This window comes from Nylanderia fulva, unplaced genomic scaffold (assembly GCF_048542155.1).
Source record: "Nylanderia fulva isolate GAGA-0341 unplaced genomic scaffold, ASM4854215v1 Scaffold1, whole genome shotgun sequence".
Lineage (NCBI taxonomy): Eukaryota > Metazoa > Arthropoda > Insecta > Hymenoptera > Formicidae > Nylanderia > Nylanderia fulva.
Genome location: NW_028189192.1, coordinates 8,401,849 through 8,418,106, shown reverse-complemented (window position 1 = coordinate 8,418,106; position 16,258 = coordinate 8,401,849). Strand labels below are relative to the sequence as shown.

The window sequence follows — 16,258 nt, the reverse complement described above, 5'->3', positions numbered from 1 at the left end:
TCGAGTGTAGGGATGCAAAACCTATTTAAATCCGTCCATATTAAAATATTACATAATTTTCCACGATTTTCGGGATAAATTCTAAGAGAAAATTCTCTACGTGTAATAATAGCGTATAAGTAAATCTTCCTTTCTTTTCTATATTTTTTCTGGGCTATTTGACGGCTTGCTATGTCGAGACAGACACACGATTGAGATGCCGGAAAAAAAAAAAAAAAAAAAAAACGAGGAAAAAATGAGCGAAGGAAGGGAAGCGCAGTAATTTTCTTGTTTACGATTCTACCGAGGAAGAGAGACGTACGGAGTTTATCCCCTCACCACAATACATTCGTATATTCCGACGCGGCAGTTGAAACCAGAAAGTGCCAGACTGCCTCGTCAGATTCCGTCGCCGCTGTTTTGTCCTCGTTAGGTGACTACCTCTTCGCTAATGAATCCTTTTCGTAATTAAACGGCAGCGAAGCGCAATCTCCAACGAAGACTTCTTTAATTAACGACAATTAACGGCGACAACGATTACGAGGCGCGGAAGATGACGAGGACGACGGTGGTGGCTGCGATGCGATATGTGTGTCTCTTGTCCGTCTCTCTTTCTCTTTCCGTCGGTGATCTCCGCTCATTTAAATTGTCAACGACGACTTTGCGCGTGCCTCGACTGCGAGAGAGGCCATTTATTTCCCCTCGCAAAAGTCGACCGTCACCACGCAGATATTTAATGATGCAACTGCACCACGTTGCAACTACGCTGTCCTAATCCGATATCTCTAATTCTTTTTTACTCCAACACGCACGTGACATTCAAGATGCGAGAAGAATGATGAAATCTAGAGTTCAGTGGATTAATATGGCTTTTGTCCTATGACATTGTGTGTAAGAAATATTATAAGTAAATTCTTGAACATTTTCTATTATAAATCATTTTCCAATGATATTTTATCAAAAATATGCCTGAAAGAAATATAGCAATGCTAATGTCCATAATTTTATATTTACTTTTGTTCTGATTATGACAAGAAAACCTCGGAAAGGAAAAGCTACAAATATCATCAAGATAAACAATTTTTAATTTGCAAGTTTGCAGAGTCTATCTTTTTAATAATAAATATGTCAAAAAAAAAATGCGAAAAATCGCGATTGAGAGGGAGAAATTCTAACGAGAAATGATACTTTAGTATTTTTCCGCGGATTAAAAAGAATGATTAGCCATAGTGTAACGAACGAAGGTATCGTGAGTGACTCCAACACGCACGTGACATTCAAGATGCGAGAAGAATGATGAAATCTAGAGTTCAGTGGATTAATATGGCTTTTGTCATAGCGTTGTGTGTAAGAAATATTATAAGTAAATTCTTGGATATTTTCTATTATAAATCACTTTCCAATGATATTTTATCAAAAATATGCCTGAAAGAAATATAGCAATGCTAATGTCCATAATTTTATATTTACTTTTGTTCTGATTATGACAAGAAAACCTCGGAAAGGAAAAGCTACAAATATCATCAAGATAAACAATTTTTAATTTGCAAGTTTGCAGAGTCTATCTTTTTAATGATAATAAATATGTCAAAAAAAAAAATGCGAAAAATCGCGATTGTGAGGGAGAAGTGCATAACGTAACTGTCGTTGAATATTCCGTTAACAAAGAAAAATCGCTCCGTATACGGCGGACGACATGGAAAAGATCGATCGCCTCGTGATCGCTCTGAGCGGATATCGAAGCGTAAGAGATCTCCGCGAGTGACATTCAAGATGCGAGAAGAATGATGAAATCTAGAGTTCAGTGGATTAATATGGCTTTGTCCTAGACATTGTGTAAAAATATTATAAGTAAATTCTGGACATTTCTATTTAAATCACTTTCCAATGATATTTTATCAAAAATGCCTGAAAGAAATATAGCAATGCTAATGTCCATAATTTTATATTTACTTTTGTTCTGATTATGACAAGAAAACCTCGGAAAGGAAAAGCTACAAATATCATCAAGATAAACAATTTTCAATTTGCAAGTTTGCAGAGTCTATCTTTTTAATGATAATAAATATGTCAAAAAAAAAATGCGAAAAATCGCGATTGAGGGAGAAATTCTAACGAGAAATGATACTTTAGTATTTTTCCGCGGATTAAAAAAAAAATGATTAGCCATAGTGTAACGAACGAAGGTATCGTGAGCAGTGCATAAACGGTAACTGTCGTTGAATATTTCCCGGCTCGTATACCAGAGAGAATATATATGCCGCTCGCGTATATCCGGCGGACGACATGGAAAAACGATCGATCGCCTCGTGATCGCCTCTCTCGAGCGCGATATTCGGAAGCGTAAAGAGATCTCCGCGAGTGCCTTCGCACAGGAGGAGGATGGCACTTTACCCGTTCTCCGGATCGGTGCACGTTCGCGGGAACGACCCTGCGGGAATAGCGACGAGAATATCCAAAACGGACTGTGTTGGCGGCCGCGCATCGGATTTATGGTGTAATGCAAATTTATCGGAATTTTATTCACCCTCTCTCTCTCTCTCTCTCTCTCTCTTCATCCTCTCCTTTTCTCATTTTCCCATTGCCTGCGCACTCGCGGTAAGGAGACAAGGAAGGACCAAGTAGAGACTGCAAGGATACTGCCAGGTTCTTAAAAAAAAAAAGAATTCGCGATTTCTCGTAAATTATGAGTGTCATCAATTTCTATCTCGGTCTCATTGCGACCGCTATAGCGGTACGTTACCGTCGTTGTCTCCCTCTATCTTTTCCTACCTCTTGGGTCGAAAGGAGCTCTATACAGAAGGCTATATACGGGAAAGAAAGCAAGAAAGGGCGGGAGACACGAGAAAGGGAGGGCCACCAGGGCGGCGGCCCCGCCGCTTTATTATACCCTAGCCTTATCCCTTCCTCGTAACCTCCATTCCTTTCGGTGTCCCGCAAGAACCGTAAAAGCGCTGCACCGAAGAAATATTACGAGCGCGATTTCATGGCGGCCGGCTGCACCCTGACTTATATATACACGGTAGTAAGGATGATCTCTCTCGAAAGACGGGTATTGGACATATATCACCGGAATGCGGATACTGATCACGGGGCTTACAGATACACACATGGACCGAGTACGAGCGGCGTAATGCACCAGCTGGGATGTATCGGTCTGTAAAATATCCTTTATATATATATATATGTACATCCTTCCGAAGCAAGGACGGAAATATCGTGCGACAAATTACTAGGATTGGACTAAAGACGGCAATAAGAGACGTTCTCCTCTTCCATGGCTTTTTATCATCATTTTCACTTTATTAAGAGCGCGTATTCTTTTTTATTGAAATAATTAGCATATTAATATATATCACGTATTTTTCTTTCACAGAAATTGTCAAATTTAATTGACTTTAATGTGTGACTCTGAATAAATGAAATTACCATTATTACTATTGAAATATGAAAAAAAAGAAATAAAAAAAATTGACAATAGATGCACGTACTTATATTTGATTGATTACTTGTTATTTTAATTTTTTAGTTATGAAAATTTTTATATGTAAAATGTTATCGTTAAATAGAACAAAATTAGAGAACTCTCAGAACAGATTTAACTTTCAGCAAAAGCTAAACAGCAAAAGTACAAACAGTAAGATATAATCACACGCTTTTACTTGTCTTTAGTCTAGTAGTCTAAAGCTGTTAGGCAGCGCGACAAGAATTCGTCAATAACGTAATTAAGACGGGTCCAAAGGACATAGAACAATGAGCGATTAAAGTACTTATCAACTATCATCATCTCCCTGGAATGGTCATTAGAGCGTCTAGAGCTTAAACTACTTAACATACAAATTCCTGTCATCGTGAGTATCTATTTAGAGAATTTAGAGCTCTTTCGCTCATTTTCATTCAGCTAAAACGATCGAATGCCACGAAGAAGTTAAGACGATGAATTTCACAATAAGTTTTTATCAAAAGACCTGAATGTTGGAAACAACTTAGCTTACGCTTAGCTCTTCACAATGGTTTATCATCTCTGAATTGTTAGAGACGCCTAGATACTAAAAAAACATATTCGTTTAAGCCTTAAGAAAAATCAAATACTTTTCGACAAGCTTCTCGTTTCGAGAAGCGTTCCATCCGGCGTTATCATCCCGGTGTATACATCATCTAGTTTGCGGAAAAAAAGTTCTTTGCGAAGCGCTTTCTTGCTTCGGGAAGTCTGAGATATAGCGAAAATAACTCTCGCAAAACCCATAAAGCTCTATCGCCTGCGTGCAAAGCGGCAAAACGAATATACATAGGAATATTCGATAAATTCTAGGAAGTGAAATTTTCTTCAACACATTTTGCTTCGACTTTGATTCATCTCACAAATCGAATTACAAAATAAAAATGTATTTTGTAATTCGATTTGTAGTTCGCTGGAAACGAACAAAAGATCCTACTTTTTTCCTCTGAAAATATACTATTTTATTTTTTTTCCAGAAAAATATTTTAAATAAAAAATGAACACTTTAAACATTATTTGTTCAAGAGTTACGTTCTTAACTTAAGTTTTTTTTCGAACGTCACTTTATTAATCTCTTTATTAATTTAAGAGAATAAAGTAATGATAAAATTAATATTTTTCAAATATTGTGTGACAGACGAAAGAAATGTCTATCGGATAATAAAGGTGTCTTCTCTTCAGAGAACGAGATTCTAAAGTGCAAAGTTGCGAAAAGGGGAGGATAAAAGACAGTTCGACAGGTATTTTCGAAAATCTCGATTCTCTGAACGAGTGCCAGTAGCTTTTTCGCGTTTTCGAGTTTAATGGCCTTTCACAGCGGAGACCGGGCTTACGTCGGGTTTCAATTCACAATGTGCAAAATTGCCACGAAACTTTTTCTCGAGAGAAGAATCCTCTGGCCATCCTCTAACAATCAGTGCGCCAAAGTGATTTTTACACCGGATTCCTGAATCCGATCGTGGGCCGATTCTTGAAACTTAATCGTGAAATTTCGTAGAATAATTGTTGGTCGAAAATTTTTGCTGTTTTAACGTTAGCTAGAATTTTATCTAAAGACTTGACTCGAGAAAATACGTAGAAAATTATATTTCACAAATATGTCGGAAATGTTCCACTTGGTTCATTGTTAATTTATTCTGGAATTTATGTATTTTAAATCTGTTTTTCCAAGTAAAATTAGAACATATATATTATCATACATTTTTTTATAAAAATTTTGATATTTAATTAAATCTAACACATTAATGTTTTAATAAGTCATATTCATAATATAATATTAAATTTTAATATTCTAATAAATACATATATATTAAATCCAATATTAACTTTTCATTACAATAGTTTCATTAACATTTACATTCATGATTTTCAAAATTTGAAACTAAAGTTTGGTAAAAAATATTTTTCATATCAAATAAGTATATTTGTAGTTTTATTGATATTGTCGGTCCGCGCAAACTTCCGTCGAATCTATAACTTTGAGTTTTTAAAGTCAGAATATACTGCAAAGCAGTCACCACGGAGTCACGAAACGGCCGCTTCAGCTAAAACGGGCAAATCCTCGAAGGGACTACGGTGATTTTCCAGATGGACGAAGTTTTAAAGCACGTCACGGAATGGTACGCGTCTCGGTACAAGTGTTTTCCGAAAGCCAGCCAGGAAAAGTCTGCGTAATCCCAATGGCTTTCCAAAGTTAACTAAAATTCTCTGTTTCTTCGAGTGCACCGCGATATCAAACATAATATAAATGTAGTCAAACTACGGACGAAAACAATTAAGATTACACGTTTTGAAATCTTTTGATATTGCAGATTAAGTTATGCTTCTTTGAGAAATTTTAAATCGTTATAACATTTTATCATTGTTTGATGTCTGTGTGTGTACACGTGTAATAGTTCTTTTCAATTGGAGCAAAAAATAATTGGACAGTCAGAAATTCACTCATGCACAAAATTGCACGAAATAACAATGATTCGAAAAAAAACGTCATAAAAAGAAAATCGTCCTATCAATTCAATTGTCAGTTACGTTATCAATCAAAACTAGTAGTTCGATTAAAATAAAAAAATAAAAAAAAAACAAAAATCGACATTTATATTTATATGCAGATATCTTTATAGCGCTTTTTTTGTCGTGAATCAATATATAAAACAGAATTTCCACAGCCATATTCGCCCGCACGCGCACTTCCCGCACTTATACCGCTATTTTTCATACTTTAAAAGCTTAATCCCATGAATTTATGAATTTCCCGCTCATGCCGGTCGTTGCCCTTTCCTCTCCCGTCCTTTTTTATTCCATCTCTTTTTTTCTTTCGCTGTCTGACACAGCGTTACTCTGCTGAAAAGAATAAGATACTGAAAATCGCGCAAACTAAAAGCAGCTTATGATTTTTCGAGTGTTTTTTTTATAGTCGAAAGAAGTTTCTCAATAACTAGCAATATGTGTGGAAACAGATGTATAAAATGATATATCTTACTAACATATACCTTCTTCTTGACTATGTTATTATTTGACTCTATATTTATTACTCCAATTTCTATGCGGTATATATATATATATATAATATAGCTCTTATACAAATCAATCAACGTAAATGAAGTTTATCTGCGAAACTAGTAAATCTAAAGCTTAAGTTTCATTAGAGTTTCCGTATATTCATCTCCGAGATGCAAACACCAAACCCGCGGAGCAAACGCAGAGATATAGAGGGCTCGCGACAACCAGCATTCGTCGTGACTCTCCTATAGGCGCGATTTAAATTACGTGTCTCGCAGATAATGCTGACGGGGCGCGCGTCTGCGATATCGCGAGAACAAGTTACGTCTCGAGCCCCGACGTAAAATATAAAGGACAGCATCGATCGGCTTGCATGGCTGTTATACGGGGGCTGCGGCGGCCGTCACTTTTTCATTCGGGATTATCGCGATTGCCGTAACGCGAGCCTTTGAAAAATTAGCCGGCGGCCTTCTCTCTTTCTCTCTTTCATCTCTCTGTCCTAGGATCAGCGCCAGCTTTTTTCCCGCGCGATGTAACGGCCACAAAAGGGCGGATAGAGACAATAAATGGGATCGAGAACTCGCGGAATACTCCATTTACCTTCGTTCCCTTATCGGGGCCTCTTTCACCCCGAAATGTGGGCAAATCCGAGCGGGCTCGCGAAGAGGAGAAATAATATCAAGTTTGCAGAAGGCATTAATGAGATATTTAATAGAGATTATGGATTATTTAAAGAGATATTTTAATTATTTAAACGAAGTATAAATCGATGACAATTTAATCTGATTTATTTTTATATAATTCCTAACTGATATCGGGGAAAAAATTTTTTTAAATATATCACGTCTAACTTGCTGATTTCAAATCTATTAATTGCGTAGAATTATTTCGATTTTGATGACATTCGAAATGCAAGGAAAAATTGCTAATACAATATTGTCACGCTATTAAGATCGGGATTCTATACTATCGCGAGTGCCATTACGAGGAAGTTGATACTTTATCACCACGATTTGGCAAACGGTCGTTTCGCTCCTTGCGGGCGAATTCGCTAATTACAACACGCCAGAGTCGCAATGTAGAACGAAAAAGAGGCCACGAGACTTTGCGAGAGCGAGAAACGAGCGATGCAAAAAGGAGCTCTAGAATAAAGTTGCATCGTCGACCGATCAGACTGGCTGGCAGCCAAGCTAACAGTTGATTTCGATACAAGCCGCATTGGAATACCAGAGAGCATGGCCGATGGGAATTGGTCAATGTCCGGGACCACCGGATATTATGCTCGACGGCAATCGAAAAATTCTCGATTAGTAAAAATAAATTATTCGTACATTATAATGTGCGATTCAAGTTTTTTTTAAATTTATTTTTTGTCCTTTCTTAATTTTTTTAAATTTAATTTTTTCATATTAAATGCAAATAAATCCCAGTGCTTATATAATTTTTTTTCTGATTTTAACAGGGGCAAATGTTCCCTCTTGTTCCCTTCTATGGACGCCCATGGTGCTTATGTATTACCTATGTGTTGTATCTAAATCTTTCGTAGTATTAAATCGAGGAATTTCGAAACTTTATATAGAGAAAAATTATAAAATTATAAAAATCCTATATCAAATGGGAATTGAATAAATAAATTGAAACATAACAATATATATATTACATCATTGTTTTATAATAAATTTCATCGTATATTGCATCTTGCTTAAGTAAAAAAAAAAAAAAAACGCTAATGGAAATAAATAGGAATTGAAATTCCCCCGACTATATACGAATGTTCGATAGATCACACTGAAGCGTAAATTGCAAACTTTATCGCATTAGCGACATAAAAAAACGCAAATGGACGGGTCATCCGAAAGTAGGTTGCATTGTAGAGATCCGAGAGTTTCATTTCAAACCCAATTCCCTGCAACCCAACAAAACTGCGCGCAACAACAGAGAGACCACACCTATTCGACGTTCCTCGCGTTGCACACAGGGAAGCATCCCGTGAGCATTCGACGTATCCAGATCCCAGAATTCTAATTACCGCGATTGAGCATGTTAATTAGCGACCGGTCTCTCCCTCTGCGCAGATTACAATTCGCAAATTCTTTCCCCAACACAATTTTGTTTGTTCATTCCTTCGTAACAAGATCACGATGCACCAGTGTACGCGAGCACTTCCGATAAAATAATAGAGCGATGAATACAACGTGGATAACAATAAAATGACTCTAAATTTACCATAAGCTATTTCGACACAGAGTTAATATTCCCCTGGTAAAATTGAGCAAATTAAAGTATTTACGCAGCTACAATATATATAGTGTGAGCAATGCACTAGAAGCGTGAAAAAACTGAAATATAGCTGCAATTCGCAATCCCCGACGGATATCTACGGCGGGAAATGAATATAGCGCATTTACTTTACGATACGACTTCGTAAATGGGGCACTTATAATATCTCAATAAAAAGTTACCGCTTGTCCGCGGTAATCGTATATCGACCATCGTTCTTCGTAACATCTTTTCTCGTAAATATAATCATCCGTCCTGGTGACGCAAAGCTGTCAAATATATTAATAGCAGAATAAATCATTCAATTTTGCAACTTCAGACTTCGACGGATAATCGGCACATAATTACACGTTTTAAAAAATAAATATTCGAAAAATAAAAATGATAAATAAATTCAATTTGCACAATTAACAATTTGAAGTTACATAATAATGAATTTTGTATTTTTTTTTTAAATATTTTTATGTTAAATCGGTTTTTATTTTATTTGTGTTACGTTATTATAATTGCGTAAAATTTTTAGTACATTAATAGTTTATTATTGATCTTGGTTGTGTGTTATGTTACAAATTTTGGCTTCCAATAACAAAGTTTCGGCTATATTGTACATTGGCAGCATTCGTATCGAATTCTATGAAGCATTATCTAACCACAATATCGGTTCGTTAAAATTAGCAGAAAATCTATTCGCTTGTTGTAGAACTCCTAGTTTAGGTCAGAACTCTCGGTTCAAAACAGGGCGCTGACTGAGCGATAATAATGTTTGCATAGTGAAATTGCTCCTGTATTCACTATCAAAACTGATTTATATAGTTCTATATACAAACTATTTATAACCAATCTAGTTATGTATTACTCTTGAGAACGGAATGCAGCTTTCAATCATAAATTCAATTAGTATTTAACTGACCACATCCTTCCCCCTTTCTCCGTTTATCTATCTGTCTCTATCTATCTATCTCTCTCTGTCTCTCAGTTAATAATAGCACTCATCCTATTAATATTATGCTATTATTAAACCAGATATATGCAGCATGTCAGCGAATTTTCATTCAATATACATATAAAGCAGTTCTCACTAATACTAGTTAACTAGATTTGTAGACAAATCACACATAACTGCTATAAAATAAATTGTTATTGTTGTACATTTCGGTAGGAGAGAATATGATATCCTTAATAAAAGATATTAACTTTGACAGAATCAAGTTAATATACGGCATATAAAAGGGAGATTAGAGCGGGATGAAAAATGCATGATCTTGCAATTATAACAAATAAATTAAAAATGTGGGTGTAGAAAAAAAAACTTGAAAATATCGAGGATTAAAAAGATCGTACCCATTTTTTATTCTCGCCCGTTCTTAATCCCACGGTTAAATCCCGACAATTATTCCGATTGGCGATTCATTATTCGCGTTCCACCTGTCGCAATTACTTTGCCGGCGGCGAGCCACCGCTAAAGCGACAATCGGAATCTCATAAATACGCAATGCGGTTCGTGCTCACTCCTTAAGAGTTTCTTTACTTAAAGCTATTCGTCCCTACGAGAGAATCGTCGTATCTTTTCTCGCCCTCTATTCCACCCACCCACCAGTTTCGAAGTTATCGGCGCAAGTTTCGCCGTGCGAGACGCGAAAGGAGCTCTGATCACTCCTGGGAAATCTTGCGAAGCTTCCCGAAAGAAGACAATAATTAGAACGTTCACCATGGTACTTCCCGTCAGCAGCGTTTAACCGTCCATCCCCGGAGGCGACCGGAGATTTATCTTGATTACTATGAGAGATCGTTTCTTAAAATTTCAACGCCGCGGAAATTACCGATCGCTTTCACCAACTTTTTTACGAGTTTTGCATGCGGTAACAAAACTCTCACACTAATCAGGAATTTCTCTAAGAGGCAATACAGTTTATTGTACAACTTTGTACAAATATTTAATGGAAATTTGTAATAACGTCAGAGTAAATTAATTTCTTTTTTTTCCTCGCGCGATTTTATATTCTTATTGTTAATAATTTTGTATACGTATGGAAGAGAAATATAACTCAAAATTTGTGCAAATTGAAAAATAACATTATTCTTAATTTGATAATAAAGTAACTTGGGTTTTTTGCAGATTAATATTACATTGATTATAGCAATAATGGTTCGCATAAACGCACGTGAGGTTTTTATCAGAAATGTGTAAAATGTAAAATACATTTATGAGATTCGTTGCAACGTAACTCGCACGTATACGCGTTTAATGATAATTAGTTTTGCAAAAAACTCTGCGACACGCATTTCTAGAACGCGAAAATCGATTGAACTCTGCGATTACGGAGACAGCTGTCGCAGCAATGCTTAAACGAGGCAGATAATATAAAAGGTGACTATGAAAAAAAATGAATCGTAAATTAAGCGCGTCTCGTTCAAAGTCCGTCTGTAAAAAAATAATCACGCGAAAATATGTAAAGTATTTTAAATACAAGAAATAATCGATTGAGTAGACTGTGGTAAATCGCGAAGAACCGGCGAATATATTGATGACTACTATCGCTTACACACACACTGGACATTAAAATGATAATAAAATTAATAATCAAATACATGTATGCGATTAATTAATTATATCCGTCACCTGCGTTTCACGTTAATCTCACGCTGGTTTTGTGAAAATTTGGCAATAATCATTCCACCAATAACGCATATTTAATTAATCGATTAACCGATTGCTTTTGATTCAAAAAAATATTACTTGTAAAAAATTTCCTTCCGTCATATATTCAATATTGACAATTTCAAAATTTTTCTTCACATTTATATTTATCTAAAAAGTGTATATTAGAGATGAAAAATTAAAAAAATTAAATTTCATAATAATTTCACTTCAAAATGCTAAATCGATTCGATTGTTAGACTAAATGCCGCAAAGAAATATCTTTATTCAATTCTCACGTGTATAATCGCTAAGCTAAATCACTATTCACCTATATATTCATATCAAAATTTATGATTCACTTTCTTTCTTCTTTCAATATAGAATTTCTGTCAAACCGAAGCGCGGGAAAAAACACGCGGATGTTTTATTTTCTGACTTTCATCGTTCCTCTTTCACAGGCTCAATTATCGACATTCCACCGCGCCGCCGGAAACGAATAGGTCATCGGTAACCCTTTTTCCCCTTCCACCAATGGGATACGCGATATCAAACAATGATATTTTGCACAATGTCGCCGGCTGAGCGGATCGCCTGCATTCGTTCGTTCTGTCGCATTGGTGCGGAAACAGCGACAGCGGATCATCCGGTTCGCTGTAAACGACGCCCGGAAGTTTCATCCGTTAAATTATACATTATATATTAAACAATTTCGTCGTTTTCTATCGGAACGCGCAATTCGCTGTTACGCCAAAAGCCATATTAACCCTTGGCGAAACAAATTGCGAGTAACTTCTGACTTCCTAACTTTCTAAAAATCCCAACTTACGTCACGTCAATTAATTAAACCTTTAATTAGTTGAGAGTAATTCTCGAAGGAGTAAAAGTGTCTACTATAACGCGCAAGTAAGGATTAAACATTGGAACGTTTAAAAGTTGATTTCCTCCTCTACGATAGCTTCAAACTACAATAGCGATCTTTTATCAAGTTTATTTTAGAAAATTAGAGAGAAGCTATTTTTTGTAATATAATATTTCAAATAGCTGGAGTTCCATTACAAAAATGTTATAGATTGACTGTAATAACATTGATTGCAAAAAATATATTATTAAATTCCAAAGGTATATAAATCACCTTGTATAGGTCACCTTCATTTTTATGTGCGATTATATCGGTCATCGTCTTTACAATTCTATTACGTTAGAAGCGATCGTATCAATTCATATAAATGGATCCCCTGAACGAATGCGTAGGAATACTATGGCGGCTATCTATACCCGTCCGTATTGCGTATTACTATTCCGTCGCCGCGCCGGACGTCCGGTGTCGGCACAGGAAAACGCGTCTCGCCGATCGGGAAAGGTTAGCCCAGCATGAGCATGAACGCAGGTACGAGCGCAAGTATATACAGGGTGTTTGATTGTGAAAAATGAAAGAACGTCAATCGCGATGTCAATCAAGAGCCAGAGCCAATAAATTTACGCAAGCAATATATTTTGCCCTTAAAAAAATCTCCATTTTCTAACTATTCATAAAATAGCTGTTACATATACATATATATATATATCGTTTTTGTATCTCTCGCTTGCTTATTTTAAGTTTTTTTTTTTTTTTAATTTTGTATAAATGTATAATAAAATGTATAAAGTCAAAATTTTAATAATATAATAGCGCAAAGCACAATTAATGATGACGAAAAATAAAAGGGAGAAAAAAGGATTCGTATCTATAGCATCGATTGTAGAAATTGAAGACTGAATAAAAATGCAGTAATTTCGAAGCACCCTGTATGCAAGGCATGCCGTCGTGCGACAAACGCGCATTCCACTCATTTCCGCTTCGCGTTCATTCATTCTTTCACCTTCACCTACGCGTCTCTCACTTTCGTCGAGCATTTCCTCCGTTCGTGGAATGAATCATCGAACCCTCGCGCCTTCCGAGCGCGAGTTCACTGGCGCACGTTCTTCGACAATCTCGCGAAATTCCCGACATAACAGGAATTAATGGCCCGTTGATGAAACGTGCCATACTCTGGCTACCCGCGAAATTCAACGAGAATGTTCATAACTGGCTGTTGTCAGACTTTCCTCAATTTAAGATTAATCGAGCATCGATCAAATAAACCATATATAAAATCTCTCCTGCAATCGACAGGTTTTATTACTGAAAATATGTAATCGCCGTATATTTAAATAAATACTTGTATTTATTGTATCTTTTGTGCAATTGCGATGAGAAACTTGAATGATATCAGTTGCATGCGTGAGAAATTGATATTATTTTGTGGGAATTTATAAATAATTAAAAGTAATTTTCTGGCTTTAAAATTTTCACACGCACATACAATTATAGTTCTTGATAATTTATAAACAAATTTTAAAAATTTTTAAAAAGACTTGATCCCGTTAAACCAAATAAAATGTTTCAGAATAAAATTTAAATGTTCACGCAGCGTCTCACTTTTATCTTGCGACATTTTTTAAATTATTTTTTTCATCAATTTTTGAAGAAAATGATTCTATATGAATATAAAGAATTCCATTCATGTTTTAATAACAATAAATATCGATTTAAATCTCTAAAAATCTGACGAAAAATAATTTTGTCACGCAGGACAAAATAAAACGCTAAACTTAACATCGCAGGCTTTTCTCTCGAGACATTTTCTTTGGTTTAATAGCCAGAATTATATGTTTAAATTATCAAGAATTACAGAACCATTGAAAGTAAAGCGGAAACTCTTAATAATTATTCATGAGTTTCCACAAAAGAATATTTTGCATCAGCTTTATACAAACACTATAACTCTCTTTTGTTCCGCCTTAAATAATTTTTATTTTAGCAATATTGTCTCAATCGTCAATTATTTTTAAGATAATTGAAAAACGTAAGTAAAAATATTCTATGCATATGCAAGCCTATATATATAGCTTTCATATAAAGCTGGCGTGAATAATTGCTTCGTCCTAACCGGTCCGGAATTAACACAGCCCTACTACGGCTGATTTCCGGTTGCGAATCTCCGAATCCGCGATGAAATCGCCATGTCGATCAGCGGTCTGCGTGTCAACGCAAAGGACCCCTCTTTTGCTCACATATCGTGTTAACGAGCCGCCGTACAATAGCTATTATTGTTCGACCGGTAGGTAGATAGGTACACTAGGTAGGTGGGTAATAGAACGTGAGTATACACGTGCATATGTATGCGAGGGATCTCGACTAGCTCGTGCCTACGTGGTCTGCCTGGGCATCTCCAGGACGCGAAAGCACACGTATCCCGACATCGGCGGTGATCGCGAACTTTCTCACGGGGACCTGCCGACCACGATAATGGCCGGTGTTACGCATAATAATGCCGTCGTGATTGCCTTCGTAACTGATCTCGTCGAATATCAACACGTGAGCCGGCATCTAACAACTCCTGATAGCTTTAGATATCTGACGTTTTGCGAGTAAGTGTTTACGAATATACGATGATACTTGCTATTAGAAAATTACTAATCCTTTTGCTGCGCCTAATTTTCTCAAATCCGTGCATATCTTATTTAAAAGTGAAGTAGTAAAATTAGAATTCTATTACAAAAGTAGAAAGTTGCACGTAGGTAAAAATTATATTCTTCAAATTAAAATGTTTTATGTCGTATGAAAAGAGAGAGGGAAAATACTTTACATTTAAACTATTAAAAATTAACTACGACAAAATTCGTATTTTATTGAAGGGATAAACATCACACGATATAAGGATCAATTTTTTCTTTTTTTCTTTTTTTTTTTTTTTGTATTCGCCGCCTATGCTTACGCATCTGGCGAAACGTGCAGCCATCCAAAACAGGCGACCCTTAGGGTCACCTTATCGTCATCAGCTTTAGTGGTATCTACCGAGTGCAAATAGAAAAATTCCGGTCACGAATTTTCTCTCCAGGTTGGGAGGAGTACTCTCACCGCGAAAGATCGCGCCTCCGCTCGACCATTCTTCCCATTCTCGAAATGAAATTGCACGATTACCTTTCGTTTCACGCTTTCTACATCTCTATGTGACGTACGCTCACTGTTATTTGATAGAATATTCTGCCAACTTGAAGAATACAAACAGAATGTTTTCTCGCTTCGTACCTGATGCATCCAACATCATTTATATACTTATCTATTTTATTTATTACAGACAATGAAATTGTAAATTTTATGAAAAATGTGAGAAAATATTATAACTAAGGTACTTATAATCGATTATCATAATCCAAACTCTGTACAGATTTAAAAATCTTGAAGAGCACTTTCGTCTATTATACAAATGTCTGAATTACATCTCACGTTGTAAAATTCAATGAGATTATAAATTTTATAAACGTCGGACCTCACTGTTAGTGAAGAATTTTATAAAGTCAGGAATGCGTAGCAAGTATTACGTCGATATATCTTTATAAGATTATATATATAATATATATGTATTATATATCCAATGAATGTATAAATTATATATATGCATACAATTTATATGTATATATATATATATATATGTATATAATACCTACATTTATTGGGCGTCTGTTACATTATTTATACGTTGATTTCGAATCTTTTTTTCCGGCTGCTCGCACCGAAACTTTATTATACGGTCAGGGGCGCAGGTGGTGACAACAAAGTCGGGTGTGTTGCGGTCGCGCCTACAAATTGGCAATTAACGCTGGCCAAACCCGGACAGCTAGAGATTGTCTATGTTCCATAGGATTTCGGGGCGTGTGGCAGCCATCCAGCTCTTCACGAGAGACCCTCCACGAAAAAAGATGATTTTACGAGCAGCTACCTAGGTAGCTTTTGAGGGTGGCGAGAAAACACATCACTGGTTTCGACAGGAAAATGG

The 16,258-nt window shown here is 36.0% G+C and overlaps 1 protein-coding gene and 1 long non-coding RNA gene across 3 annotated transcripts in view; one reads left to right on the top strand and one right to left on the bottom strand.

Moving 5' to 3' along the window:
• Nucleotides 1-16,258, bottom strand: part of stet (stem cell tumor) — a 359,283-nt gene that overhangs the window by 293,186 nt on the left and 49,839 nt on the right. The gene's annotated exons all lie outside the window — the stretch shown is intronic.
• The window catches only part of LOC146725317 (uncharacterized), a 174,768-nt gene that overhangs the window by 145,181 nt on the left and 13,329 nt on the right, over nucleotides 1-16,258 (top strand). The window lies entirely within an intron of this gene.